This window comes from Episyrphus balteatus, chromosome 1 (assembly GCF_945859705.1).
Source record: "Episyrphus balteatus chromosome 1, idEpiBalt1.1, whole genome shotgun sequence".
Taxonomy (NCBI): Eukaryota; Metazoa; Arthropoda; class Insecta; order Diptera; family Syrphidae; genus Episyrphus; species Episyrphus balteatus.
The window spans coordinates 4286354-4313247 of NC_079134.1; the positions used below are offsets into that span (position 1 = coordinate 4286354).

General features: G+C 32.9%; 1 protein-coding gene across 10 annotated transcripts in view; it reads right to left on the bottom strand.

Annotated features, from left to right (window-relative positions):
* LOC129906313 (leucine-rich repeat-containing protein 4B) overlaps nucleotides 1-26894 on the bottom strand; it is a 250417-nt gene that overhangs the window by 97557 nt on the left and 125966 nt on the right. For all 10 annotated transcript variants that reach the window (XM_055982017.1, XM_055982023.1, XM_055982021.1 and 7 more), the window contains one exon: nucleotides 23860-23890. The gene's annotated coding sequence lies outside the window, so the exon portion shown is untranslated. The remainder of the gene's footprint in view (nucleotides 1-23859; nucleotides 23891-26894) is intronic.

Consider the following 26894-nt stretch of genomic DNA (forward strand, 5'->3'; position numbering starts at 1 on the left):
ATTGGGATTTGGCATTTCATGTATGAGCTGCCAAATTATAAGCGAGTAAATAGAGGAAGGGGAAGCAGTAAGAATGTATCTACCTATTTGCTCGAGAATCTAGGTATACAAAATGTTTGTTCTGTTTTTCTTTTTGTGGGAACAATTTCTTTTTCTTTTTTTTTAGGGTTTGTTGTTGTTGAATATACCTATGTGGCTGTTGATATAGAAAATTCCGTTAGGTCATTTTTATTGTCGCTTTTTGTAGCAAATAATTTTCTTGTAATCGGTCAAGTAGGCAGGCATACATTTGGTTGCACGTGTTTTATGGTGTAGAAAGGTTTTAGACTAAATTGGGAATTGTTTTGCGATCGTTTAGTTTTATTTTCGCGCTGCTTTGTTTAGAAAAATGTTGTCATTTATCTGTGAGTCTGAGGTTTAGATCTGACAGGGTTGAATTGAATTGTTTTGGCTTTTTGGGGTGGTTGGTAGGATAATTATCTTCCTACTTGTTTGGGTCGGAGTGAGACCTTGGATTGTTGTTATGCAAATTACTCATTCCACAAATTAATTTAAACAAAAGCGCTTTTCATTTTATAAGAAAAACTCTTTAAAGCTTTTCATTTAAGCTCGGAACTTTATGAATGATATACCTATTCATTTCGTTCTTTTGAAGTAATGCATATACGTACACAACGTAAGCGTTTATATTCCTACTATTTTTAAAATTACAAAAAGGAGATAGAGCAGCTGAATTACCTATGTACCTATATAAAAATCAAAACAAAACGAATGCATTTGTTCTAACATCAAATAATACAACAAAAAAAAAAAAAAAGAAAACAAAACAAAAAGGGCAAAACCAATTCAATTTTAATACATAGGTATATTATTTGAATTCATAAAACACTAAACAATGCAAATAATATAAAACAATGCTATTGAGACAACAAAATATTTAAAAACCAACAAAAACAATATACAGGTCCATTTAAGGTTCACTCCCACCCAAACTAAAATTACAATTACATTTCACTCTTGGTTCATTTGTTTTCTTAGAATACATTTCATGTGTTAATTTGTCTACCAGGTATTTTATTGACTTTTATACTTTTATGCTTTTCTCAGTCGATTTTGAGTGTACGTTCGCAGGATGAATCGTTTGTTCTTGAGACAAAATTCATCCCAGCGTACATTCTTCCAGATAAGCAGTTACCCACAAAGGGTAACCTTTTCGCGTTCAAAATTTGAGACAATTTACCTTACAAATATTTTGAGTTGTCATTCAAAATATTACATACGAGTAGATAATAGGTTAGGAGCATCGAATTGTACGTTGAGCTTAAAGCTACGTAAAGGTAAATGACAACTGCCATATTTCAACACCTAAAACCGTTTCTTGACCTAACTAAAGGTTTGTCCCACACTTATGCACTTAAACACAATTGAACTCAATTCAATTTTGAGTGTACGTTCGAAGGATGAATCATTTGTTCATGAGACAAAGTTCATCCCAGCGTACATTCTTACAGAAAAGCAGATCGCCTACATAGGGTGTCCTTTTCTCAATTCAATTTTGAGTGTACGTTCGAAGGATGAATCATTTGTTCATGAGACAAAGTTCATCCCAGCGTACATTCTTACAGAAAAGCAGATCGCCTACATAGGGTGTCCTTTTCTCAATTCAATTTTGAGTGTACGTTCGAAGGATGAATCATTTGTTCATGAGACAAAGTTCATCCCAGCGTACATTCTTACAGAAAAGCAGATCGCCTACATAGGGTGTCCTTTTCTCAATTCAATTTTGAGTGTACGTTCGAAGGATGAATCATTTGTTCATGAGACAAAATTCATTCCAGCGTACATTCTTACAGAAAAGCAGATCGCCTACATAGGGTGTCCTTTTCTCAATTCAATTTTGAGTGTACGTTCGAAGGATGGGTCATGTGTTCATGAGACAAAGTTCATCCCAGCGTACATTCTTACAGAAAAGCAGATCGCCTACATAGGGTGTCCTTTTCTCAATTCCATTTTGAGTGTGCGTTCTTACAAAACGTACATTCTTGCAGAAAAGCAGATCGCCTACATAGGGTGTCCTTTTCACAATTTGAATTCTGAGTGTACGTTCGAAGGATGAATCATTTGTTCATGAGACAAAATTCATTCCAGGGTACATTCTAACATGAAACCAAAATGAAGCATTTGTTCAAGAGACTAAATTCAATCACCAATGCAAACACTTCAAACACATGTGTACAATATAAAAAAAAAAATGAGTATTCCATTAAAATGGCCAAAAAAAGGCAGCTATATCGATCGATCGCATTTTATATCCAATAAAAAAAAGGTTTAGTATGCACAAAATTCAACAACCAGCAATTACTTTTAAACCTTTTAACCTTTAAACATTTTATTTTGAGTGTGCGTTCTTACAAAACGCACATTCTTCCAGGAAAGCAGATTGCCTACGAAGGGCATCCTTTTCGCAGTTCGATTTTGAGTGTGCGTTAGCAGGGTGAATCATTTGTTCCTTAGACAAAATTCATCCCAGCGTACATTCTTTCATGAAGACAGAATGAATACATAGTTTGTTCAAGAGACAAAGTTCAATTCAGAACCATCAGTTTATATTATAAAACAAAATATTAAATACTCAAAACATACATATTTCAAACATTTACATTAAAACATATATATACATTCCTTGAAGTAGGAAGCATGACTAAACATTATGTTTATTTTCTTTTCTTTCCGAGAATAACCAACAAGAGAAGTGTCTGGGAACACCAACACCAATCAATTCTCTTGATTCTGTAGAATCAAAGTGGGCAGGGACAGCTGTTGGTCAATGCCAGCAACTCTTGCAACAACAGCAATTACTACAACAAAAACTTCAACAACAACAACAACAATTGTTGCAACAAAACAACCTGTTTCACAACAAACTTCTGTGATTCAGACTCATACACCGGTTATTCAACAGCAACAACATCAGCCTGTTATACAACAAAACCATCAACAGAAAACTGTAATACTGCCAACGTTCCCCCAACCATCAGTTATATTTCAACCCTCTGCGAATGTTATAAATGCACCTACTGTTGTCCAGCAGGTTGGACAATCACAACAAGTTCAACACACAACAACTCTCCAAATACAACCACAACAACAAAAACAATATCCCCAAGTTCCACAACATCCATGGCACAAGTGCTCTTACGCAAAAATGGCAAACAAGTACGCAACAAGTTGTCCACTCTCAACAACAGCAGGTTTTGACTCCAAATCAGTCTTTGCAAACAAAACAAACAACGCCCCATAAACAGCAGAATTCACAAATTTCCCAACAACAACAATCATAACAGGTAGTGCAACAGCCTCCACAACAGTTGCAACCGCATGAACATCAAACAAAACTCTGGAACACCTCATCAGTTGCCAGCATTAACCAAAGGCAGCAAATAAAATCCAAAAGTTTTCAACACCAAAAATTTTTAAAAAAATTTAACTACCCAAAATGTTCATTGTTCAGCAAACATCACGGAAAAAACAATACAAGCCCTGAATATGGGAATCCATATATTACACAGTAAAACCAGCAAGATGAAGAACGATCTCCTCAGTCACTGTGATCACTTCATTACATAATACCCGAATCGACTTGGTTTTTTCATTGGCATATACAAGCAGGGGCGCCAATGTTTTCCCAATGTCCATGAGCAAATGCTATTCGGAAGAAGCCCCAACGAAGAACCAAACGATCAAAAATCAGCATTTATTAAACCGAAGGTTTAAAGTGGGCAGGATGTTAAATAATCCGTGCCTATTTAAAGAAGAAGCCTACCAACACACACGCATGGCATGCCAACCAACAAGACCAACCAACGATCGTGTGTGTTTCCTCATTCCTCCCTCCCTCTCTTCTCCTCAGTCACATCAAGATCGCACAATAAAGAGGACGTTCGGTCCCATTGAAAATATAAACATTCGTTTTTCATTTATTATTGAATTATTTTACAGATACACTGCCGCTCATCTGAATAGGTTCACATTTTAGTTCATTTTACATTTGGCCTGTCTTGGTATTTAATGCAATGGCACATCTTTTTTATGTATGTAACGAGAGAACATCTTTATGCGCTTAGTTTAGGAGAAAAAAAATTGTCTTGGGGCCTACCGTTCTTCTCACACGGTAGCTAGAAAAAATCTAGTCATAAAATCAAGCTTATTTTTTGTCTCAACTGAATAGGTTCAAAAGCAAAAATGTTAATAAATGATGAGCTGCATGGGTCTGTTGGACTCAAAATTGTGTCTGTCAATAAATCTGATTGTGTATAACCTGTAAGGATGAAAACGGGTCGTGAAAAATCTTTAGGCGCGGAAAAAATGTGGAAAATAAAAGGAGCCTTTGAATTAGACCGAAACCAACGATGCATTGGGACAAAAACAAACACAAGTTAAAATTTAGTAAGCAGTTATTTGCGCAATATCCAAGGGTATAGAAACAACATTAAAAGTCGATGTAACTCAGTCACAACATGGGCCGATAGATGTGCAATGATCAGAATAGCATGACTTCGAGCTAAAAATTAAGCTGAAAACCGGTATAAAATGCAGTTTAACGACGGAAAAACGGGTTGTCAGAAGTGCTAAACATTTGAGGAGAACAAAACTTCGCAAAAATTATCACTTTACAAACCACGAACAGAAACTCACCTCCAATAAAAAAAAATTATTGTCGTGAAAGTCGAATTTGCAACCGGTGATTTTTCAAAGGAAAAAAAAAAATGAATTTAGTGGGCCCTGAGGTTTAAATTCCTATTTTTATGAGCTTCGTAGAGAGAAGCATTATTTTAAGGTGTCTTCATAGCTGTGAAGGCAGTGTCATTAAGTGCAAAGCTATTTCCTCATACAAAACTTTTGATCTGCAATTTCAAACAGAGTTTTTTTTACTATTGGAGGTGAGTTTCTGTTCGTGGTTTGTAAAGTGGTAGTTTTTGCGAGGTTTTGTTCTCCTCAAATGTTTAGCACTTCTGACAACCTGTTTTTCCGTCGTTAAACTGCATTTTATACCAGTTTTCAGCTTAATTTTTAGCTCGAAGTCATGCTATTCTGATCATTGCACATCAATCGGCCTATGTTGTGACTGAGTTACATCGACTTTTAATGTTGTTTCTATACCCTTGGATATTGCGCAAATAACTGCTTACTAAATTTTAACTTGTGTTTGTTTTTGTCTTAATGCATCGTTGGTTTCAGTCTAATTCAAAGGCTCCTTTTATTTTCCACATTTTTTCCGCGCCTAAAGATTTTTCACGACCCGTTTTCATCCTTACAGGTTATACACAATCAGATTTATTGACAGACACAATTTTGAGTCCAACAGACCCATGCAGCTCATCATTTATTAACATTTTTGCTTTTGAACCTATTCAGTTGAGCCAAAAAATATGCTTGATTTTATGACTAGATTTGGTCTAGCTACCGTGTGAGAAGAACGGTAGGCCCCAAGACTATTTTTTTTCTCCTAAACTAAGCGCATAAAGATGTTCTCTCGTTACATACATAAAAAAGATGTGCCATTGCATTAAATACCAAGACAGGCCAAATGTAAAATGAACTAAAATGTGAACCTATTCAGATGAGCGGCAGTGTATATTACAGTCCACTCTATAGTTATTGTTCAGTGATCTTAAATTAAAGGTATGGAATAAAATGTTTGTCGGGAAGATTTTGGGAGAGATTTGCTGAAGTCTGTCTGTTAACCCCCGAACCTTTTAAAGAAGAGTCATAAAATTTCATGGAGTTAAATCTGCTTTACAACACCTACGGAGTTAGCGAGCCTTTCTAGACCTAAGTTAAATACCCAAAAATACTTGACTGATGCCCTCGAACAGCATCCGGTTCCAATCACCCCTAGATTTGGTCCACAGTTTAGTCTGATGCACGATAATGCATGCTAGAGTAGTTTGAGAATATCTTCAAGATTTTAATATTCCAGCTTCGGATTAACCACACAGAAATCTGGATTTGAATTTAATAGAACATGTGTAGGAAATATTGAAAAGATGCATTCGCGACCGAAATCCACCGCCAAGCTGTCTTGATCAACTGAAAACTTCAGTGAAAGAAGTGTTAAAACAAAACCTTCAAAAGTTAATTAGTGGAATGGAAAAACGACTCCAGGTTGTCATATGCGCTAGAGGAGACTATACCAAGTATTGCATACAATTATGGGAAAGAACCGTCACCCGCTTCCATTTTTTTTAAATTTTTCTTCTTAAAAATAAAAATTATTTTATAATCAGTTTTCAGACCTTGAATTGTTAAATTTGGTTTATCTTTTTTTTGGTTGATAATACTGTTGCAGTTTAGCATTTTTTCGACTTGCTAAACAATAACAAAACACAAAAAAATGCACCAAAGAATTTTAAAGTCTTTTAAAATAAGATGCAGGGGTATAACTTCAGACGAAAAATGTGTGCGTTAATTTTGAGCAGGAGTTTATAATGAGAAAATATCTTTTTCTTGTAAATTACGATTGTTTGAAATAAGTAAACGCTTCAAATGACTCATTTTAAACAAAAGCACACAACCTGTTTTCTGACGACGTTATCACGTAAAATCATCGTCCGTAAACCGGCTTTACAGATAACCTTTTTTTTAGTGAAGAATACGAAGAATTAGAAAAAATAAAGTTCGCTGTTCAGCTCTTTTGTTTAAACGAATACAATTTTATTTTCTAAAATGCTGTTATTCATCAGGACACAACATGCAAAAAATATATCGCTATTTTAAAACCAATCCGACAAATAAACTCCAACATCAAGAATCCACAGAAAAGTATTAACCAGAAAGCCGATAAGCTTATTAGACAGTTAATCATTTTATAATATCATTATCATTTTAAAATAACAGGCAGTAGAAAACAAAAGTCTTTGCATATAATCAGTATTGCATATTTTGATAAGATCTATACAAAACTGTTCTACACCTACTAAAATTTATGTTGGCAATTTTATTGGAAGCAACTCAATTGATAGGGCACTTTTTAAAAATTTTCTTTTTATCGATTTCTCTGTAAAAAGGGCCAAATTAGAAGCTCGAATTAATGTTAAAAAAAAAATAAATAGATATACTCGTAAATTTTCAAAACTTTCGTTTGGCTATATTTCAGAAACACCCCCTTTTCTTGTCTAAAGTTTTGTTTTCATTAAAGTCTTTGGTGTAGAAAGCCATTAAATCTTAAAGTGGTAAAAATTTATTGCATCTTTTGCTTGTCAAATTACAATGCAACAGTAAATTTGCCAATTTCACTTGGTGCAACTGCAATTCGAACACAAGTCTTTTTCTGTCGTCTCCTGGCTAGAAAACAAAATGTCAGTCAATGTTGTACATGCCAGTAAGACTGCAGAAAGAACTTTCCTCTTCCACTTTAAACCTACACTACGAGTCACAGTGTATACTTTAATGGCGTCTTGTCTACTTGGTTTGGTTTGTTTGGTGTTGAACAAATTGCTAATGGTAAAATAATAAACCCATTGATTGCATAAAATTACTGTCCGACTCTGACACAAATCTAGAAAACTACCATTACAAGTCGAGTATAGAGCAGCTATTTTCAAAAGAATTGTATCCATCTTCAGTTATTTCCATGAAATCTCTCAATTTCAATTCCGCAGGCCAATGTCACTCATATATACGAATAGCTAACTCTCTGTCAATGATTGATGATTGTTATGAAGATGGAGGAATGATAATGGTGACTAGTTTCAACTTTAGTTCAATGCCATAGGCATCATCACAATACATAACTAGATACAATGTATAGCTCCTATCACAGACGTGCCAAGACTTTTCGAAAATGTACATTTTCATAAATTATTTAAATCGTATTTGCTACGTGACAACTGTCCGAATGAATAAATTGTCCCAACACAATCTACATGAGTTAAAAGTGCGACAATGACGACAACGGAGGAGGCCTGCCGCCACCAACCTCCTCCCGCCCTTTGGCGGTAGCGGGCGCCCGAAGAAGGGCCAAGATATGCATCTTTAAGCAGCGGGGTTAAACAACCCTATGAGGCTGGTAATTGTCTAGTTGGTGCGAGTGTATTTCGTCTCCTTGGAATGTTGTATCTTCACTCAATGAAGATAAGGGATTTTTTTCGGAATACTTAATGTGGTGCATAAGCCCTGAGAAATCCAGTGTTTGACATTTGGCACACCTGATTCAACAATACGATAAGAGAAGCGACTCCTGATACATGCATCTTTTTTCTTCACCTTAATGAAGATGCAGAGATGCATGCACGGCCGCCACTTAAAAAAAATAAACAGAATTCTGACAAATAATAGTGGCAACAACAATCTGTGAAATCAACAGCCTGTGGAAATAAGAAAAAAACAAAAATGCTGATATATGTACTTATAGACCAAATAGACCGATATAAAGACTTGTAAAGAGAAGAAGTGTGTATGGGAATGTCTTGTATTTTTGTAGGCAAACATCAAACAATCAACAACATTTTTGCTCTTAACTATCTGGAGAGTGTTTTTGTTGTTGTTGTTTCTTTCAAATTCAATTCATTATGTGTTATGCTCTAGGGGAGGTAATTTTGCTTTTGTTTTTGTATACCAAAGCTTTGGATTTGAAAATGAAAAATTAAATTATTTTTGTATTTAATGATACAATTTGCATTGCAGTTTGTTTTTGTTTTAACTTCAAGATACATTATGTAAAAGAGCATGTGACTTTCCCTCATTTAAATTTTAGATGGAATTATTAATATATTGAAATTTTGGTAAGTGTTAATTTAATTAACACCAGAAAACATGAGTTGGGCGTTTCATATATATTATAAGACAGACAAGAAACAACTTTTTACTAGACGTTGGAACTGACGTTTGAAAGGATTGTATCATTTTGAACTTTTGAAAAAAAAAAAACTGTTTCTTGTAGATGGTAACAATAAGGCACTTTGGTTTTCTTTTTATGTTGAGAAAATCATATAATTTGAATCGGTTTTATTTGACAAAATGTAGCCATCGACAGCCATAACTTCTAGGTAGTAAAGGACTTCGTCTACCTAGGCTCCGCTATAAATACCCGAGTAAATATGGAATTCCGTCTCACCAACGCCGCTGGACCACGTCAGCATCACTTTTTGACCACCGCACCACTGCTGCACCACGTCCGCACCATTATCAGAAGTTTATATTCCGCTGCACCACCGCTGTATAACGTCCGCACCATGATCAAACATTTCTTAACCGCTGCACCACCGCCGCACCACGACTGCACCATGATCAAAGGTTCTATAATTCTCGTAATTTTACAAATGTTTAAGTCGTCTTCAAAGTTATTTTGACTTAAGCAACAAATTGCCAGTTCGTACAAACATGACTTGGTAGTCGAGTGGTTTAGGCGTTGGACTTTTAATTGAAAGTGCTCTGGATACTCGGGTTTGAATCTCCTTCTCGTCGGAAGTTTTTTTTTTTTATTTTTTAATAATCCAAAATTATGTATCATGGTGCAGCGAATTTTTCATACAAAATGAAATGGTGCACCGAAATTTTAAACGGCAGCGGCTATGGTGCAGCTGTGGTGCGGCGGGCAAGAGTTTTTTTTTATTTTATATACTCTTGACAAACGTTGCTACTTTGGTAAGAGAAGGCAATTGACCAGAAAAGCCCTCCCTCGAGCAACTAAGGTGCCCTTATACATAACTCCTGTCATCCATGTTTTTTTTGTGGCATGAATATCCATATCTGCATCAAAAGTTTACATTTATTACAAATAAAATACGCAGCTGTTAATAAGAAAGAAATTTAAATCTAACTGCGGAGATAATTTACTTTTTAGTTGGTAATAAAAAAATTGACCATTCTTCTCATCCATGCCGCTGCAATGATCACACAAATGTCTTTCTTTATTGGATTTATGTATATATCTAAGGATATTTTCCTACGTAGGCCATTTAACTTACAAATAGAACGATTTTTTGGGACACTGGGGTGTATACGTAACTTTTGTATATACACTTAGGAGCAAAAAAATGGAATCAAAATTTTCGTTCTGTAAAAACGATAATTGGTCAGGATGTAATTGACATACATGAATGTCAATTAATGCTAAGAATTAAGAAATCCGTTCACTTTATAAAGATCCAATCAACATAAATGAAGTATGTAAGGAAAAAAAGACTGAAATTGAAACAGTGAGTATCTGTAAAATTCAACATTAAAAAAAATGAAGTGCAATTTATTGACAGACAACGTCAATAGTAACGTTAGGAAAAAAAGACTAAAATTGAACCAGCGAGTATCAAGAAAATTTAACATTTATAAGAAAAAGAAGTGCAGTTTATTGACAGATAGCGATGATACTACTGTATACATTTTTATGTTTTTACCAACAATTCAAAGTAAAAAATTCAAGCTTTTAAATGAGACCATGAGACTTGAAGAAACATTGTTTTATCCATTGCAATTTTTGTTTTTAATATAAATAATTTATTTGATTCCGTTTTTTTGCTCTTAAGTGTAGAAAGATTTAAATAGTTAGGTATTATAAAAATTTTATCATTTACAAAATTTTTAAACAATAATTGGAAGATTGGCTTTAATAATACTAGTTTTCGTAGATTTGTTGGTTAAATTGAAAGAAAGCATTTTTATTGTTACCTAGAATTTCATAGATTAAAGTACATTAAAAAAAAACCTCTCTTCCCATTCTTAATAAAAACGTGCTCTAAGTCCAATTAAAATTGAGGAGCGTTTTTTCAAAACTCAACAAACGCATTTTTTGAGAAAATGATTTTGGTATTGAAATTTTTGGCACGACCAGGCGCACAAGATGACAAAATAAAAATGTTAAAAAGGTGAACAATTTTAATTTTAAAAAATATTTAAAATCGAGCGTTTTTTCAAAACTCAACAAAATTACTGGAGGTTTTTGCAAAACTCAACAAAATTATTGGAGGTTTTTCCAAAACTCAACAAAATGGCTCGTTTTTGCAAAACTCCACAAAGTTTGCCTGTGGTTGGAATCTATCTTCCACCAGAGCTGATTCTCAAAAAAATGTTCAATGTTTTTGTATCGGAACAAGAGAAAACTGGAAAACAAAAGTGCAGTCTATCCAAATATAAAAAGATTTTTTACTCGGAATTTAATCTGCACACGGACACATGTTCGGCATGCAAAGAGTATGATGTCCAGATATCAACGTGCAAAGAAGACCCTACAAAACTGGAGGAACACAAGAACAATAAAAAGCTTCATCAACTTAGAGCGAAGAAGTTTCATGAAATAATGAACACCCCAATCGAAGGAACACTGGACATAGTATTCGACCTTCAACAGAATCAACCCTTACCGAAGCTTTCTGTTGGAGAAGTCTTTTATTCAAGATAAGTGTGGCTTTACAACATGGGAATCGTCAACCACATGGAAAGCCAAGATAAAGAAAACGTAACGTTTTATACTTGGCTGGAGACGGATGGCCCAAGAGGAGCAAACGAAGTAGCATCCATTGTTGTGGACTATACTTAAAAAAGCTTGAAGGAAGCCTGAAGACTTAATCTGGGCCAAAGCCAAAAAAACTACGTCTTTTTTCTGACTCTTGTGTCTCAAAATAAAAACACGATTTTGATGATTGCACTATGCTCTTTTCTGGAAAAAGGCAAAATGTTCAAAAATATAACCCACTATTTTCCAATAAGAGGTCACAGCTACATGCCACTAGATCGTGTGTTTGGACGAGTGGAAAAGGAATACTCAAATGGGAAAGAAAAAACCTTCTTCTGAAAAATTTGAAAAATGCACTTGTTGAGTTTTGAAAAAACGCTCCTCAATTGAACAGCTATTTGACTTGTTTCTGATAGTAAATCACTCACCGACAAAGAAAACAAAAATGAAAAATAAAACTGTTTGTTTGACATAATCAAAAATTACACCTTTTAGTATTAGCCAACTTATTTATCGACTCAAGTAGGTGTTTTGCAACTTCCTTTCATTTATATACAATTTTTTCCTAACTCCCTTTAATAGACATGTTTGATTGACTTCACACGAATGAAATCGATCATTATAGTTGCACTTAATCACTCTTGTGATTGCACCTTTTGCGTTAGCTCTTTCCACAACAACACAAAAAAAGTGTTTCTTTCGTTCCATTAGTGTCCCAATCCCAACCCAACTCATAATGACCAAACACATATAGCTATGTCACTTCTTACATAACCTTTAGGCTCATTCGCTTATACCTTTAACACATGTTGTGTTAATTGAATTCAATTAACTCCCAGGGCTAGCACCAAAACCATCAAAAGCCTATGGCAATTGCATGCATACCTACAATATTCATGTTGACTGGCTCCAAAAACCAGTTTGATACCCAAAAAACTCTATTTATAATGACCCAATGCGGCTAATTTTGTATCAGGTCGTCGGAATTTCTGTATACAATCCTTTTTTTTTTTAATCGACAACAACAAACCAATTAAACCAGAAGCAGAAGCCACTCTGTGGCAAGTTGCAAGTGGCATCCATAAATAAAAACACACAAAACTTCAACGACCGAACAATTATTGTCAACATCAACACTATATAACCAAAGTCGAAGTACCCACCTATCCGGGGGGGCCCGTTCCGACGGTGTTGGATTAAAACTCAAAAATGTTTAGCCTTCGGCTGCCTCATGATGGGCTAGCACAGTAGCACTGTGAGTGTCTGTCTTTTTCTCGTGTGTGGCAACATAGAAGCTCGAAATGAGCTTACAACAGGATGGTTATTATGCACACTGTGCTGCAGCAATCACTGCGATGGTCTTGTCGTCATAGTTGTTCGTTTTTGGTTTGAAATTTTCGGAAAAAAAAAATAGAAAATCCAATACCAATATCCTGTTCTCCCATCATTCGAGTCTATGAATGCCTGGGAGCTCATTTGTTTTATCCTTCGATATGCGCGGTGATATGGTGGCGGCACTCTGCGCTGATGGTGCAAAAGGACCAGAATATTACATACAACTCGGAGTGAATTTTAATCAATGTGACACTTGTACTAATGGGATATGTCCACATTTTGGAATTTTCCTGATTTTTCATCTCCAACCATTTCGTTCCGGATTTCATATATCCTTGCAAAAAATAGCGAGAGTGTATATTTTTTCAATGCTGATGCATGCCGGTTCGGTTCCAAAAGTACCAACTTCCTCCCAGTCCCAGGCATTGGCAGGTAATTCACTATGTGTCTTCAATTAATCTGAATAAATTTTCGAATTTTTAATTAAATTCCTGTGGAGACTGATGGAGATGTGTTGCCAAAGAGAGGAAGTGTCACGACAGTACTAGATTTAAGTGTGAAAAAAAACGATATTCTTCGGCAACGAGAACGACGCGACAAAATGATGGCACAAGAATGTGAGACACTGTCACCAATTTTGTGCAAAATTGTTTTAATTTTTTTGTTTTTGTTTTTATTTTGATACTCCTCCTTTTGAAACATGCATAAATATTCGACACATAATAAAGGATCTCAAGGATAGAAGAGTTGCATTGTCATTGTTGAAACACAGAATATACAACAAATGTGTATTTGAGAGGTTTATGTTGTTTGAAAAGGATGCAAATTTGATTGTAACGCCCTTTGTCTGGCAGATATAGCATGTCGATTTATTCGAATTGTCAAATTCCATCATAACTAAATTTTCTATGTACAATCTTATAGAGTGAAAATCTGCATAAATTTATGTCAGATTGTTGTGCAAAGTTTCAACTTGTTGTTGTATTTGTGTGGATGTGCCTTCATTTGTGACATTTTGGGGTATTTGCGACGAAAACATACAAATTATTTAAGGAATGTCCTACAAAAGTAAACAATAAATTGTGTTCATTTATTAAAGATTTACCAAACCTTATTTTTTCTTTAAGGAATTTCATATTTTTGATGACACAAAGGACATTTCTATGAAGTTGATAGTCATTTTCTTTGTAAATTTTAAGGATTGTCATAGTTTGATTTGATAATTTAGATATTTTGTTAAATATTTCAACAAATATGAATTTATATGACAGTCAAAAGATAGTTAGTCAGATTTAAAATCATCAGGTAAAGGATAGCACGCCCAAGCAGATTCCACCCCTTCTTTGTTGACAGGAAATCATTTTGATACTTTTGAAATTTTTATTTATTGCATTGCATACTTTTGAGAGTCTTTCAATCAAATTTCAACATTTCAAAACGATTATACGTGCTTTATAGAGTTATTTGATAAATAGATCTAGTACAGGTAAAATAGTACATAAAATCAAGAAATAAAAAAAAAATTGTTACACTCATGAAACTTTTCAAAAAGTTTGCTTTTGGGATAGGAACCAAGTACAAAAAAACTCTATAAAAAAAAGTTGGGTGGAAGGGTGTTTTTTTTAAAGAGACAGTAAAATCTGCAATTGGTCCCAAAAGCCAATGATTCGCTTAAAAAGTGTAAGCACTTATCTATAAATGTTTAATTTGTCATCAAAAGAATAAATAAAATGAATCATTGGCTTTTTGGGACCATGATATTTTTATAGACACTTTAGATTCTTGTTTCTTATATCTTAAAAGTAACATAATTGCTCAATTTCAATAGGGTACCACTAATATTACTCAAGTATTACACACTTTTTCAAATATACCCATATTGTCGGTCTCATAAGAAAACCTCGTAACTCCACTTTTTTCAAAAATGACTTTTGAATGCCATTCTTTAGAAAATATGTCAGCAGAGCAACCCAGAAAATTTTTGGTCATTCTGAAAACTCTAAATAGACTTAAATTCAAATTTTGCACAGCGCGTTTCTTCCCAACTACTCTGTTGTTTGTTTACTCTTTCGTCTCTCCTGTAAAATTTTGATTTTGGGAGTTACGAGGTTTTCTCATGAGACCGACGATATTTTCTTTTCTTCTAAAAAAAACATCCTTTCACATAAAAAAAATGTATAGACTTAAATTATTCGTAATTCCCATGGAAAAGAGAACATATTTAATGAATTTCGTAAGGGTACCATTTATACCATTGATTTTATCGGACTTATTGCGGATTTTCCAAAAAAAAAAAAAAAAAAACACCCTTTAACCTCAAATATTTGTATAGACTTTTTGGGTTCTTGGTTTCTGTTATAAATGAAATATTTTTACCAATTTCACTGGTTAACAAAAATATACTTTTCTGAAGGTTTTCGGTTTGCTGAACTCGAATCCGTAGTCAGAAAAAATAAATCAGCTCCCGTTTTTGAAATATTACCGTTCGAAAATCCTACTTCGGACATTATTCTTTAATATTAAGGAAAATTGTAAGAAGATATCTTGGGCAATAACAAAAATATCGGAAAGATTTAAGAAGTTCTTGAAAGAAGGAAAAAAGTTCTTATAGAAACCGTTACTAAATATCTTCTAACAATTTTCCTTGTATTAAAGAATAAGGTCCGAAGTAGTCAAAAAAAGGTTTTTTTTTTGCATTTTCTAACGGTAATATTTCAAAAACGGGAGCTGATCAATTTTTTCTGACTTTGGAACCCTTGTTAACCAGTGTTTTCATTGGTGTAACAATTTTTTTCTAGTTTTTGTGGTACTAATTTCGAATTTCATCATTTCTTAAAAAAAAAACACCCTTTTACTCAAGATAATTTTGTACACTTTAAAGATTCTTTATTTTTATACCAACCAAAACATTTACACCAAGTTTTAAAAATTAATAAAATTTAAGTCAGCTGTTATGATACCTTCCTCACACACAACTTAACTCATCAAAAAAACACCCTTTCACCAAAAATAATTTTAAGAACTTTATGAATCCTTTGTCCCTGCTTTATCTAAAACCTTCATCCCGAATTGTATCAGTGTAGTGACGACAGTCACTCAAGTCTGAGGCTCTCGTTGCCCACGACTTAATATACACAAAAGGACTTGGCGGTCTTCAGATCATCAAACCGCCACCCAAATCTAGTCGTGATTGACACCAAACATTCCTCAAATAACCTTTTTGTCCAAACTTTTAAAAGAGCCAACATTTACGCTGTTGGTTAACTCCGGATACGGATATCCATGGCACAAGTTTGAAGTGAAAAGACTTCAAGATCAGGATACTGCCAAACTTTTGCTGAAAGCATCTTTCGTAATTGCTTTTAGGACCCACAGCAAGTCCAAATTTAAAAGACTAGTAGGAACACTGTCACGGAGCCATAAGATGTGCTGGGTTTTACTTGGCGAGCAAATCGAAATCCCTGGTCCAACGAAAAATGTTGGCGAGAGAATGCAGCCAAAAGACGAGGCTTAAAATTCCATGCAGCACGAAAGAAGCAGAACTGCTAAGAGGGCAGAGCAGTCCATGAGATCTACATTCAAAAAAAGGAGAGAGGAACTCCGAAAGTGCATCGGCGAAGAGTGGTGGAGAAGATACAACCACGAGACATCGACCGGCTCAAAGCGGTTAAGAATGCTACGTTATGTGGAGCGTATGAAAACCGACGCATCAGCCCGTCCAGTCAGTTTTTGTATCCAACCTCAATGGGCACAGCGGAAGAGTTTGACCTCATATTAGGTGGCGCGCTCAATTTGAAAATAACTGGAGATAGTTAGCAGGGACCAAAATGGCTAGCTCCGTTAAGCATTGTTAAAAAGGCTTATTTTCTGCAAATTCTACACTGGCAGATAATTGCATAACTTCTTTTGAATTTAAGGGCTCAAAAGATTTCATGGTAGGAATCGTCTTACACACTCGTTGAGCGTAAGATTTATAAAATTACTTGAAAAATTCAAACCAACTGGCCCTGATAGTATTCTTCTGGATATTTTTACAATCGCCAATATCAACTGAATTCACTTTCATTCGTTTCAGGCAAATAAGAAGTAGATACAGAAGTTAAACTTTAAAGAAATTCTTTCCTTTATTTTAAATAATCCCTTTTGTGTTATCATGGGTTAAAAAATACAAATATAACCTGCCTGGTCAAATCAACGGGCTATTTCAGTTAAATCGAGAGATTCATCTTGTAAATTCAAATATTTGCTTGTAAAATTAACTAGTGTATCTGGTAAAATCAACCAATCATATGATAAAATCTAATAATGGCAAAAAATAAAGGATTGCTCGTATAAACGTGAAAAAATTCCATAGAAAAAACTGGAACTTAGTACAGATGCCGGCGTACTTAACAAATAACCATTGAAATGAATCTCCCAAATTAAAATATAAGTACATGCGCTTTTGGTATTTTATCTATAAGAAACCAAATAAATTACAACCAGTAGTTTTAACTTTCTCCATTCACAACTTTTTGAGACTTATGGATTGTAATTTTAAAATTTCGTTACAATTCCCCAAGCTCCAAAAAAAAAAAAAAACAAGACTCATTTCTCAATTAATTCGTTAAAATTAAAATTTCTTCCATTTCCCCTGTAGGGATACCAAATCACTTATTCCACCAAAAAATAAACTTTACTTTTTTAAACATAAAACAAAGAAGAAAAAAAAATACCTACAAAAAAAGTAAAAGTTTTACAATAACTTTCAACTCGCAATTGCAAACGAAACAATAAAACTATAAAACAATTTACGAAAGATATAAGTTTTTCCCTTAAAAAGCTATATGCGTACGTAGAGTGCATCTCCATCTTCCAAAACCCATTCCTTTGGTAGAAAATGAAGCAACAGCTTCTCTTATTATTCAACCATCCTTCTGTTCTTCGTGTATTGAAAGAATGAACAAACTTCTTTTATGTCAGTAAATACCTCAATTAAAAACTTAATGAAATTGGAAGTTTTGAGCAAATGCTATACAACGATAAACTACTGCTGCACTCTTTACTACAACAAGATACTTTTGGTCGTAATAGATTTCCTCTCTAGAGAGACATCATCTGAAGTAAAGTGCTTCCAGTTTTTGTGCCTCTTCATACTTATAGATATCAAAACCAACAGAATAACAAATACTATCGAAGCCGAGTTATAAATTCTTCAGGAAATATATAAATAGTCCCTAGGAACTATCTACTCAAGACTTGCTGTCTTGAAATGTCTATAATACCTTTATTTCTAACTGACTGGAAATGAAAGAGATGTGATGGAACATTCAATAAACCACACGGGTTGCTCCATCTTAGATAATCAAAAAAGTGCTCCAGCCAGCCGCAGTCAGCGTGACTAATAAATTGAAATACCAAAATTAAAGTTTTCGCAAGGCTCATAGATTTTAACCAATCGAATCTGCAACAAGAAGCTACTGACCAAGTAACCACCATCGCATCGTTTATACATGATTGGCTATTAGTATCCGTTTCGTATTGGCTCTATAGCAAAATAATATTTATGAGTTTCTTTGCGAAGACCTGTGGAGAAGGAGATTGTTGTTTTTGTGCTGAATGATGAAGACACAGTTATAGGGTTACCACCAGAAAATCAAACAGTTTGTTGAACTTCAAGTCGGAAAAAGGATTACTGATGTTTTTTAATGTTTGTAAATAAATTATTAAATTAAAAGTATCTATTTGTATATATACCGTTAGATGCAAAGTGAACCAGGCCTGAGTTTACAGAAGCAAGCATTCTTCATAACTGAAATTCACTCTGCTTACGAAACCAGTACCAAAATTTGCTCCCAAGGTGGAACTGGGGCCCAATTCCGCAAGAGTGAGTTTTTCTGTGTAAGTTTTTCTCCGCCTTTTTTTCGTGTACACATAAAAACTTACTCTTGCGGAATTGGGCCCCGGGGTAAGTGAGGTGCATTTATTCATGAAAATGATAGTAGTGCGAAAGTTCTTCGCCGCATGAAGTGCGTCACGAGGTACAAGAAGAAACCAGCGTTTGGATTTCTGAAGACACATTAGCGAAGACCGTCTAAGGAAAACAACTTAAAGGTCGTATAGAAGATATCCACGAAGAGTTAGAAATGAGCTATGTATTGCGTATGCCATCAAGGTAAAATTGCCAGTCATTATGTCGGGAAAAAACGGCTTAGAAATGCAAAATGACCGAGAAAGCTAAATTTTGGATATGTTGTAGGGGATGCTTAAAAAAGCTTAACTTGAAGTCTTCGACCAAGATTTCCTATAAGCTTTTTCCGCAATAATTTTTTTGACAATAACTCGGCTATCCTTCGAGATGTCGAATTACGACATGATTGATTGTTTTTTTTTCACAACCGAACGAGCGCCACAATGGGACCAAACGACCAAAACCATCTCAAAATTGGTTTTAACAAATGTGATCATTTCAAAAAAGTAATGATTGTTTAACATAATAGAAATGTGCGCCATTATGATAGCATACATCGTTTTTAATATATTTTGGATAAAAGTACTTAAAATGAGTCTCGAACCTTACATTTCAATTTTTATTGTTTTTCGTCCAATTTTATATAACAGTTTAAACTTAGTTTTCTTAGAAGTTTGTGAAGAAACCTTATAAGTGTTGTATATCAATAAAAAGGTTAGAATCTCTACTTTATAAATCCGTTATTTGTTTTTGAATGTACTTTAAATTGATTGCTTAGAAAAAATAACAATTAATGGGAAGTAATTTGGACAACTTTAATTTTCAATTGTAGATTTCTCCTTTGCCGACGACTGCCGATGTCGAGTTATGAATGAATTTAGAATCTAATTTTACTCAAAATTAGGGAATAAAAATAAAATTTTGAGCATATCTGCGCCATTTTGATTTACGGTCAAAAATGTATAAAATAAAAATTTTCCAAAAAAGTTTGCAAATCTTTTTTTTACTGTCATCTACAGGGTGTCTCAAAATTAATGATTCAAATGAAATATTCTGATAGGCTATTTAAAGGGCTCTTAAAATTTGGTAACTTGTTTATCCCAAATATTTACGGTTTTCGATTAAATGCACTTCTTGTGAAATTTCGAAAAATTCCTACTTTAAAACAGTATTTTGCTTCCGCTGTTCATAATTTATTTTTGTTTTTTTACAAATATGTCCCTAAAACAATAATTGACAATTAAGAACAATTGGCAAATAAAAAAAAAATTATTTCGCTACAAATTAGTTTAAACAAAAGCATATGTTTTTTATTGTTTTTTTTTACTCTGAAAAACCTTGTTTTGTTGAATTCCAATTATAGTATCTTTCATCCTAACTTCAATTTCCGAATTTTGTATACTTTTTTTGAAAACTTTGATAACTAGGCAAGTTATAAAAATGATAAACCAGTTTCAAAATGTACAATTTATTTTTTAGGGTGTTGCTCTAAAATAAAAGTAAGAAATTGAGTTTCGTTAAAACTGCTAACTAATTGTAGCGATATGGCGAACAAAATAAATAATGTTTTGATTAAATAATTGGTTCATATTTACCAATGTTTCAGTGAACGTTTGTTAAAACAAAAATCAATTATGAACAGGGGAAGTAAAATACTGTTTCAAAGTAGGAATTTTTCGAAATTTCACAAGAAGTGCATTTAATCGAAAATGGTAAGAATTTGAGATATGTATTTTAAATTATTACTTTTGGGATCCCCTATAAAGGGAATTCCCACCAAGCTTGACCATCTGAACGGATTTCAAGTCCCATTTTCTACCGCAAATCAAAATCTGCATATTTGATTTTATTTAATTTCATCCCATTTTTTCAAACTATTATTTTTTTACGCTATTTTAATTCTTATCTCAAGCTTTTGTTTTATTTAAAAAGCCTTCTCTATATAAAATATAAATTATTTTCATATTCTATTTCGTTTTAATACTTTTTTCCTCTTCATCCATTTTTTTTGTTGTTTGAGTTTTATAAAATACACAACAACTTTGATTTTATTAAGAAAGTGGTTAATTTAGTCTCTACGCTTTTGGATACTTATCCCTTTCACATTTTTTCTTTCTTTTCTTACTTAAAAAATAAATTCTAGGTACCTACAATGAATTTTATATTATCTTTCATTCGTATGCTTTTTTTGAATTAATAATCTTTTAATTTTTGCTTTCTTATCAATATATTATATATAGGATAACTTCACTTATATTTAACACAAATTACAACGACTTAAAATATAATTTTGTATATGAATTAAGCCATTAATTGATGAATTTGAGCTTTTTTCATAATTTCTGTTTTTAAAAATGTTATAATAAATACATACATAATTTTTTTAGTTCTGATTTTTATTCCATGTTGAAGCATATACATTGTAGTATATTTGTGCCAAATTTCAAACAAAAATATTAAGAAACAAAAAAGTTATGGAATTTTGAGATGATTTACATCGTTTGGTCCCATAGTGGAGCGGCTTGCTTGGCGATGGGTGCAGACTAAACGACTTTATGGCCGGCTGGAGGTCGTAATTTTTGTCAAAAAAAAAAACCAAATTGTAGGGTCTAAACAGGGTCTAAAATAAATTGGTTCTCATATTTATGTAATGTTTCTTGTGGATGGTGATTAAAAAACGGAGGCAGTTGTTCCACATTAGTTGGCTAAAGGTAAAATCTCTGTAATTGACGGTCCGTCTGAATATGTACTCGGGGGTAAACTAATGAGTATTCCTTGAACCACGAGTACTACGGTTGAAATGGGGGGGAATTAGGAAATCTAAACATTTCTCAGCTGTTTATGCTGTGTTGAAAATGTGTTCATTGCAAAATAGGTGCTTAGTAATTCACATACCGAGAATGGAAAGCCTTTCGATTTCCTCGATCCAAGTACCACTCATGGATATTGGCATGGTAGATAGCATTGTGTTTTTAAAGCATTAAAATCAACAAACCTAATCCATGAGCGAGAATCAAGAAATGAATATGAAAAACTAAGGACATGAGTTGAATAGATTAGAAGTTCAAAAAGAAGATCATTCATAAAAATGAGAAATAGATTTGAGCACAGAATGGAACCCTGGGGGACACCAGCATTTATTTTGTGGATTTCAGACTTCAATCCGTCCAATATAACTTGTATTGAACCGTCGAAAGATGATTTCTAATCCAGCGAAGCCAGCGATGAAGAGACTCATCGACTCCAAAAACACGCATTTTTGATAGAAGAGCTATATCTAATGTCTTTGAAGTATCAAAACGATGTAAAGATTTGTAAGATAACCACCGGTGGGCTTATTGCTTGAACAAGTCAGGTTTAAGTCTTTCTAGGAAATATCAAGTATATTGTACATGAAGTGGAATTAACTGGCTCAATTACTCTTGCATTTTTCCTTGACATTTTTACGGAATCGTTTCGAATTTTTCCATCAAACTTTAGAGGAACTTTAGATCCGGAAAATTCGTTCTCCTCCAAGCCTAACGTAATCTCCATAACCAACAACATGTTTTTAAAAAGTTATTCTTCCATCGATGTCCTTTCATTCACCTTTTTGACATTTTCCAACCTAAGTACCTATATTTCACTCAACAACAACAACTTCCATCCCAAACAACCAAAATAAATACAACTTGCATTTAAGGACGTAATATCTTATAAAGCAAATATGGCTTCTTTTCTCTTCTTTTCAAAGAGTCAATTACACTGGTCTGCAAAATTTAACTTTTTTTTTTTCTCCTTCAAATAATTTTTTGATATTATGAAAGATTAGACTTTCCTGAATCTAAATCTGGTTTCAGAAAAATTCTATCAGGTACCATTTTTCTAAAAATGATTTTTGAAAAATGTGGGTAGTTTCTAAAAAATCAACCTTTTAGATTTATTTGAATTCGTGCAAAATTAAAACTATTTGTAGCATTGAGCTCAAATTTGGAGGACTTATTCGTCGTAATATGGCCTATCGATTGACACCAAATATGTCTTTTTAAATTAATGTTTACTCATATTTTAAAATACTGATTTATAAAAAAAGCAGAAATATCGAAATCCTTTACTTTTTAGTAAATCCAACATGAACAAAAACACCTTAATTATGGAAAATGTAAAATATCAACGCCCATTATATTTAAAAAGTCAAATATGTAAAGAAAGCCATAATAAAATACATAAAACAAAATTTTAACGTGTTTTGTAATTTTATATACTATTTATCTATTTAGAAATATCTTATTTGTAATAAACCATTCGGTAAACTGCCTTGTAAAGCTTCAGGTTTGTATCTAATAGAAACAATAGTATACTTTTCTTATAGTTTTTGATGTGTTGAGTTAGAATCCGAAGTCAAAAAATTTCTATCACGTGAGGATTTTAAGATATTCGCATTAAAGTATCACAAAATCAAGTTTTTTCTTAGAAAATCTCAAAAAAACTACTATTTCTCACAAACCAGAGCTGACCGAAATTTTTTGAGTTCGGATTCAAAATCAGCACTCTAAAGTCCATTAGAAAAGTATATTTTTGTTCTAGGGAGAAAGATATATTAATTTTTAGAGATCAGTTTTTTTTATGATAAGATATGCCAAACCTACTAAACTTACTTAAATTAAGATATCTCGGAGAAGAAAAGAGATATTGAGAAGATTGAAACTGAATTTGAAAGAAAAAAATAAGTTCTTTCATAAACCGTAACAATTTTAGTTGAAAAATATTACATTATGCCAAAATATTTCTTCGAAAACAGCAAAAAAAAAAATGGGTTTTTGAGATTTTCTTACGGGAATATCTAAAAAAACGTGACGTGCTAGATCAATTCTGACTTCGGATTCGGAATCAGCATACAAAAATCCTTTAGAAAAGTATAGTTTTATTTATAGGAGGATTTCCTTGCAGACCAGTGTTATTATTACTATGGTAACCCTATCAATTGATTACTCGAGATTCGTCATCACTATCCACTTCCACACAGAAGAAGTTCAGTTTAACTGTCTAAACTAAATTGCATTGAAATGTGGGTTACATCTTATGAAATTTGAGAATTGGAAAATTCGTGGGAAATAAATTTGAGTTTCTTTTTATGTGTTCTTACCTTTTTTAGTGGCGAATGCAATTTTCAGCACCTGAAAAGAAAAAAAAGAACAACAAATAAATAACAAATCAGTTACAAGTTCTTCTTGAATGAGTTACAAAATAATATATCTAACTAGTTTTAAACCCCTGAAGATGCGACATAGATAAATTTAATAGATACTCATCTGATCTCAGAAATTCATTTAAATCTAAAAATGCTGTCTAAAAACTTATTAGCAGAAATATTTATCTATGAAATCACAAGTTTTATTCAAACAGGTTGAGAAGATGGTAAAAGCTGTGGGTGATGCGTGCTAAATACAAACAACGACGAATACCAACTTTATACTGTTGATGCCAAATGATAATATTGCCAACTTCTTCATTTGCATATATTTTTGGTGATAATTATCATCAAAAGTGTAGGTTAACAATAAAAAGATGAGAAACTTGTTTTTGAATTTTACAAACCATAAAAGTTTAAACAGAAATAAAATGTGTGTTAATTTACAATTCGGTGAATTGTGACAATGAAAATGAGTAACAACAAGTTTTACGCAGATCAAGATCAACACAATTTACATTTCAGTCGGTCTTATGAGTTGAGCTTAAAACTTCAACGAGCACACACCTTACTCCAAATTGTTAAAGAATTTCGAGGTTGGGTCTAAAGATTGAAATGAAAAGATATTTTGATGAATTTCACTTTCGAGGTTATTTTCTTATTATGTCACTTCTTGTAATTCCGATCTTAGATACAGAGTTTTAAATTATTTAACTTGAAATATTCATAGATAAGCAAAAATGTTCTATGACTAGAATGAGGACTTAATAAAATGTATAAAGAATTATCGTTTGAGTAACAGGTTTTATTTGCATAACAAGTCGTTGGTACAATATCGACATAAATAATATAGGTATTGTTTGCGGAACTTATTGAAATTCCGCATTTAGATAATTTCTTGGTATGAATAAAGGTTATGGATAAATTTCTGACATTGCTTATCCTAAAAATATTTGATTTGAGGCACTTAAATGCAAAAATGTAGAGATTTTTCAAGTTTGTTTTCAATTGAACGACGAATTGCTTCTGCCGATTTTCGTTACCAAAACCAAAAAATTTCTTCTTATTTCAATGGCAACACTTTTAGGCTTAAAGTTTTTTGTATTCAGCAACAGTTTTTGATTCATTTAAGGAAATGTAAGCTTTAAATTTATCGAAATCTAACTTTAAGTATTAATATTATCTATTAAGTAAAATGCATATATATTTATTAAAGTTCAACATCATTAATAAATTAGTAATACTAGAATGTTGCCATTTTTTTAAGGTGCTAAATGAATTAAAAAAACATAAATATTGAACTTAAATATTTATGATTTGTAAAGGATAAGATCTTTTTCTTACAAAATAATATCCATCAAATCAAGTCAACTTCTATCTTTTTTTTTCCACTATGTACAAATGTACATTGTTCAACTATCATTAATGTCATTCCATTTAAAGTCAATTTAATTAAACCACCTTTGCAACCCGAGTACCAATGTACATATAATTCTATAATTCCCCACGAGTACTGAACAACAACAAAAAAAAAGGAAAAAATAAGAAATAAAAAGATATATATCTCAGTCTCACCATATATATTTTCCGTTTATGGTCATTTGTCTGCAACAACAAGTGGTCACAACATATCAATTCAAGAATGCCATTCGTGTCTGAATGAAATAACCGTAATAATAAATTATAAAAAAAAAAATACAAATTCAAGAATTGCGCGCCAAATTGTGGTGTATAGAAATGTCTAATCAAATGCCGCAATAATAAAAACAAATCAAAGTAAAAGCACTGTGGGACAAAATAACTTAAAATTTGAAAAATAAATCAATCGAATCAAATTAAAAAAAAAAACTAGTAACCATTACTAACTATTAGCCTTAAGTGAGAGCATTTGACAAATTTTTATAAAAAAAAAAAACATCAATTTGCCTAAGATAGCTTATAGCTTAAAAATCTAACTAACCTAACAAAAATTTTAAAGAATCTAATGTATTTGCTTCATTCTACACGGAGAAAAAGACCACCTAAAAACAAGCGGATTCCACATTAAATTAAGCCGATTTCTGCAAGCCAAGATGGCTTCCGTCTTAAATTAAGCTTTATTCTTTATTTCTTGAATGTGCTAATTTAAAAGAAATCCACTTTATTTAAGCGGAAAATCATCTTAACATATTAATAAAAAAAAAAAAAAACTGGCAGCCACTGGGGATCGATCCTACAACTATTGGTTCAAAAGGCGAGTGCTTTACAATAAGACTATAAGACAATAAGACCGCTGCACCACGTCCGCACCATTTGAAAAATTTCTAAACCACCGCACCACGACTGCACCATGCTCAAAAATTCTATTCTCGTATTTATACAAACGTTTAAGTCGTCTCCAAAGTTATTTTGACTTAAGCAACAAATTGCCATGATTTGGTGGTGGAGTGGTTAAGGCTTTAGATTTCTAATTGAAAGTGCTCTCGATACTCGGGTTCGTATCTCCTTCTCGTCGGTATTTTTTTTTTATTTTTTTATTTTTCAATAATCCAAAATTATGTATCATGGTGCAGCGAATTTTTCATACAAAATGATATGGTGCGGACGTGGTGCAGTCGTGGTGGCGGCGGTGGTACACCGAAATTTTCCGCCAAACGGCAGTGGTGCAGCTGTGGTGCGGCGATCAAGATTTTTTTAATTTTTTTCTTTAAAAATTTAATTTCTATTTTTACTCGGGTAACTATAATGTTTAAAATTTTATTTTTCTACAGTTTTTTAAGATGAAAATTCACATTAAAATGTAATGAAGTTCACTTTAAAATAAACGGAAGTTTTAAGCGGATTCCACTTATTTAAAGGTGATCTTTTTTTCTCCGTGAACTTATACATTTTATAATTTTATCTCACTCTACCATTTTTCTTGCCCCACTGTTTTATACACTGTCGCATGACTTTGTATTATACAAGAAATAAACAAAACAAAACAAAAAAAAAACAAACATTTCAATAGT